Genomic DNA, 5,817 nt, shown 5'->3' on the forward strand with positions numbered 1-5,817 from the left:
GCCAAAAGCTGGAATTATTATCTGACCTAGAAATCAACTTATAGTTGTCTGTATAAAATTATCTCGATAAGAGAAATAGAAGGCTGTCATCTTGACCTTGAATTGTCTTGACTTTACAAGACAATGATCTATCTTGATCAAACGGTGGCAAACATGACTTGATAGATCACACCAAGTAAAATCATTAGCCACATATCTAAGGTCCAACAAAAGCTCACGTATATAAATACTAACATGTCTTGGTTCAATGCGTTCATATCCAATTTGGCCTATTAGGCCACTAGTTAGGGTAAATCATTTCAAGAAACCAATGAAGACCCGACAAGTGTAAAAAACCCACAAATTTTCCTCTTCACTAATGTCTTCATCTTCCACTTGGCTAATTCTAATATTGTTAGTATCCATGTAACGTGTTGTGTTTCTTTTACTAAGGACCATGCATTTAAAGTTGGATTCCACGGCTAATGTTTTCCTATGAGTCCCATCTGCTGCCCTAATTTTAAGGTCTTGTGCCCTTTTCACACAACTGAATTGAAAAGTGAAAGATGATTGGTGGGCTCTTTATTGAATATGAGAAATGTGAACAAGGGAAAAACATGACTTATCAAGATTTTGTCTGCTAATGAGCCACCTTTGGCTGTTTTCTAGGGTTCAAGAAATGACTTGATAAAGCTACAGATGGGCCCATTATACGCCTAATACAGACGCAATTTGAGGCACCAATGACCCTAAATTTTGCACATAGAGAAAGGGGCTAGAATTTCCCAAATCAAATCTTGTTTTTGAATCGTTTATATTTGGTTTTTAACCCTGATTAGGGAGATTTGAAATTCATTTTTGGCAAATAAGTGTTGGCTAGTGTGCTATATACTTGTCCTATCTTTAGTCCAATGTTACTTTGCTCTTGGACCATAAACAAAGGAATCATAGGGATTGTCTTAGAGAATTTAAAGCCGCGGGGGGGGGGGGGGGTTAATTGTCCTTAGGCAGTAGTCCTGTATATGCTGCATTATTGATTTCATAAAGTGAAATAGTATTAAAGAAAAAAGTTCACATTTTATACGTTATAATTTTGGTCTATATTCAATATTGCATAACTTCTGTTGTGATAGTGAAGTTTTAAAAATCGACTTGAACATCAATGAGGAGAAAGCGAAGAGTCAATGATCAAAAGATAAGTTAGAGAAGCTAATTTTTACTACTTTAGACCTTAAGCTACAATTTGATTTAGATTAAAAATAAAATTTTTAATAGATTTTGATAAAAACTGATGAAATGTGTGGTTGAGGGCGTTGAACAAAGGCTAAAAATTTTTTCCTCAAGAGACCAACTCGAAAGCCCGTGAACAACGGTCCTGAGGCTACCAGTTCACTCTTTGTAAGGCCGATTCCTCAAGTTTTGTCTTTGACAGTTTTAATCAACAACTAGACCTATTTTCGGTTCTCAATTTTCAGAACATTGATGATAGTCTCTCTCTCTCTCTCTCTCTCTCTCTCAGACGTGGCCACACATTCTACACCTAAAGTGCTACGTTGAAAAAGTTGAAAACTTTATGGCAGTCGTTAATGAATTCTGTGAAAGTGATTAACAGAAGAAAAAGCAAATGCGTTGTCTTCTTCATTACAAAACCCTATCTTATCCTCATAAAAAGTGTATTGTTTGTCTCTTAAAAAAAAAAAAAAGGTTAAACCCTAACCTTAAGGGTCTCCCACCACTCCTTCCCTGAAGTATCGTGAGGGAGGTAAATCGCAGGTTATGCCTCCAAGGGTACAGGGTAGAAGGCTACTTGTACACTTGCACTTACCCAAGAGCTAAATCCAGATTTCAGGATTCGAACCCTTAATGCAGCAACCTCGAGCAAAGCTGGATTTCTCCACCCTCTCCTTTTATCACTTGGAGATGTGCCCTGGAGCGTATTGTTTGTCTCTTAGATATGCAGGAACATTGCTCATGGAGAGTTAAAAGTGCTATTCATGGGGCCCGTTTCCAGTTTCAGGTGATGGAAAATAGACTTCTTTGCTTAGATATTTTTTTAAATAGTAGACATTATAGTCCACCATACAAATTTGGTTGAACATTATTAAATAAAAATATAATTGCCAATATTTGAATTTATAAATTATAAAGTTATAAGATTATTATCATATTCTTTCTATAAAATGTTGTGAAATTTTTTTAATTAAAGTGTTCCCTTTGCAAATATTATTTTTATTTTATAAATCTAGAACACAAAATGGGTTGAACATTATCAATTAAAATATTATTATAATATAGTGGAATTATAAAGTTATAAGATTATTATCATATTCTTTTAATAAAATGTTGTGGAAAATTTAAAAAAAAAAATTCCCTTTGCAAATATCATTTTTATTTTATAAATCTAGAACACAAAATGGGTTGAACATTATTAATTAAAATATTATTATAATATAATGGAATTTTGACTTGTTAAGACTATCCAAAGCTTTAGCATTCATGTGACAAAATCTATAAATAAATAATTTTCTTTTGAAGGGAAAATTATATAATGTCATTGTCTCATAGGAAGTCAAATTAAATTTTTAGTAGATTTTGCTAAAAGTTGAAAAAATGTATGGTTGAAAAATTTTGAATTTTATAAAAATATATAATCAAAATTAATTGTTAAATTTGAGTTAAATTAAAATTTTGATTATTCTCACCGATCCTAGAGAAATACACTTTTTACTCAAAGTGATATTTTTCCTATCAGGTCTGGGCCACGGCCCGTATCAGTTGCCACAATGGGGAAGTATGATAGTTAAAAGCCCACTAAATATAAATGGCAGCAATCATTTGCAAAAAGATAATCATCCTGAAAATAAATGGCCCATGTAGGTCTCGAACTTGCGACCTTTGCATTATTAGCACGACGCTCTAACCAACTAAGCTAATAGGCCCACAAATATTCATTATATTAGTCCAAAACCAAACGTCAATTTTCTTATTATTTGTCCATTGAAATTGAATTTTACTATTTGTACACTGAAGTTTAACAGTCCGATGCAAAGCTCCTCATAATAAAAGGTTGGCAGCACTTTTAGGTCAAGAGTCAGTTTCAAGTGGTATTAATGGGTAGGTTTCAGTCTTTGTCACTGTCCAACCTTCTTGGGCCATACTAGGAAGTCTAAAATGGATCTTATTGCATTTGTTTAAGTAGGAAGTAAAGGTCGATAGTGGCCCGCCTCTCCACACGAATCTACTCATTGCACAATCATACCAACTTCTGACATGACTAAACTCATTTTGATTTTCGTTATCAAGAACTTTTTTTTTTCCTTCTTTCAAACTCGTTTTTAATTACACATTCTTTTAATAAAATAATATTACATGTAAATCTAACAAATTTTCTTGCTTTTTAGTTATATATTCTCCGAAAAATTACTATTATAAAATTTAAATTTTCACAAAAATGGTGCTCAAACACACTATAAATAAAGATCGAGCAATCCTACTCAACTTTAAAATAATTTAAAAGTTGAGAACTTGAGTTCCCTTCCGTTTGAAGCTAAAAAATAAATAAATTGATTTTTAATATAGTTCGACAAAATTGATAAAATATGAGTGCTCTATGAAGTGTGTGGTTAAAAATTTTTAGTAACTTTTTAATAGATGCCAACCATGGGATTAATGAATTTAGGTAATTTTTCATTATAAGGAAATTTTGATGAATCCAAATATTCTCTAGTGAATAAAGAGATTTTGAACTAAAAGCTCAAACCATTTGATTTCAACTCAAACATAAAATCATAGTTGACTCAATCGCACATGAACTCAAATATTTTTTTTTTTGAAGTGTTTATGTCATCAACCTAGGCTGGTGTTTTTTCTTTGAACAATGAATTAGTAGGTTTGAGGGAAACCAAAACACAAAATAAATAAATAAATAAAATAAAATAAATCATAAAATGAGTTTCATGCATTCGTGATAAACAATGTAAATTGTAATTTTTTTAATTATTTTTTTGGGTTTCCTTTTAAGAGAAGATCAGCTTTAGGAGTATTAAGATACAATCATGCTATAAGTACATGTTTTTTTAATAATTATCCATCATCTACTTTTTGAAAGCCAAAATCCATAAATTTTAAGAAAGTCTTTGTTCCTTGTTTGAGTTTACATTGGTTCATTGTAAATTTTTAAAGGCTTGTTGAATCATTTAATTGCCGATGAAATCCTTTAGCAATCTCAAAATATGAGAGGAAGCTATTAGCTAGAGATAATTTATCTCTTTGTATGGATGACCTTATCTCATGTGTAGATGGTTATTCTAAATAACTTCTCAAGTGTAGATAATTTTGTTGTAAATATCATTTGTAACTATTACTTATCTTGTAAAATTTAGGTTGTTCTAGGCACTTGTACATCCCTATAAATAGACATGCAATCAATAAAATGAACATGAGTAGAGTAAATTTAAATTTTTTGATATTTTACCATTCTTTCTCGAGGCAATTATTGATTTTAGGATTTTCATTAACCACGTGTTCAGGCCTCCATTATTTTTAGTTTCTTCTCTTGTTTTGTATTTCATTAATCTTTATCTCCCACAGCATTCTCTACACTTTTAATGAAGTCTTCATTTAATTGTATAAGATCCTCATAGAAATATGCCTTACTCCAATTTTCAGGACACTGGTCTAAGTTGGGGAGTGAAACTTTTGTTACATAAAGTTGGACATGCAAAAGCTACTTGCCAACTTAATGCGACTACAATAAAATGTTGAAAGCAAATTTGTTACTTTCTAATAGTTGAAATGAAAACCGACAGTGCAATTTTCAAACATGGATATGTTGGTGACTTTTGCTCAGAGAATTGAAGTACAAATATTTAATAGTTGATTTGAACCACAAAACGTCGAGTGAAGACTATACGGAATCAATTGAATGAAAGTTGAAGCTAAATGATGGAAATTGCAAGAAAAAGGGACTTGAAGAAATAAAGGATAAAATTGAAGGACTAAAATGCACTTTCCCAAACTTAGTCAGGTGCACATACGCCACCCAACCCTTCGCGTGTGTGAGCCACTGTTATAACAAACATCTGGTTGAATCAAGCTAGCGACATGTGTGATTCCTGAAGGGCCAGACAATTAGTATCCATTTTGATCAAAACTCTATTTGAAAATCAATTTGGACGTGATTTTGAACTAAAATCCAACCCTTATAAATAGAGCAACATCAAACTCTTCGAGACACCTTGGATATGAATTCATGAATTATTAAAATAAAAAGAGAGGAAAATAATCATTCTTTTGAAAAAATCCAGAGGTAAGCTACAAGAATTCAATCATTTGAAGATCGAACCTTGATTTTGGGTAAATAATAGGAAAACTGGAAGGTGCAACTAGAGATAATCAAGAAATCATTGAAGAGATTCTAGAACTTCAAGATTCCTCCTCTTTTTCTTCATTCAACTAAAAAGTTCGACTGATATCATACTAAATAATTATGATTTCTTATAACTTTGTGATGCAGGAGGATCTGAGTAGAGTGACACTGATCTTTCAGATAGCACGTTGATGGCAAGATACCATGAGATGGCGAATTGGCGCAAAAATGGAAAATAAATGCAATCTTTCCTTAATTGGGGCAATTTTTCCACGTTTTTGATAATTTGGCCATAACTTTGGCTTCAATAATCAGAATGGCTATTATGACTTCAATCTGAAAAGCTTTTTTTGGCACGCACATTGTGGTCATCAACTATGCTTGGTGAGCGTCAATTTTGAGCCCAAAATCCATTGTTCTCCTTTTCAAAATTCAATTTTTAGTTCTTTTTACTATTTATAGTAATATTT

The 5,817-nt window shown here is 32.0% G+C and overlaps 1 non-coding gene across 1 annotated transcript; it reads right to left on the bottom strand.

Moving 5' to 3' along the window:
* Positions 1 to 2,844: 2,844 nt before the first annotated feature.
* TRNAI-AAU lies at positions 2,845 to 2,918 on the bottom strand. Its single transcript has one exon. It is a non-coding gene; the product is annotated as a tRNA-Ile (tRNA).
* Between the last annotated feature and the right edge of the window lie 2,899 nt (positions 2,919 to 5,817).

The sequence above is a fragment of the Olea europaea genome, unplaced genomic scaffold, assembly GCF_002742605.1.
Source record: "Olea europaea var. sylvestris unplaced genomic scaffold, O_europaea_v1 scaffold2399, whole genome shotgun sequence".
NCBI lineage: Eukaryota > Viridiplantae > Streptophyta > Magnoliopsida > Lamiales > Oleaceae > Olea > Olea europaea.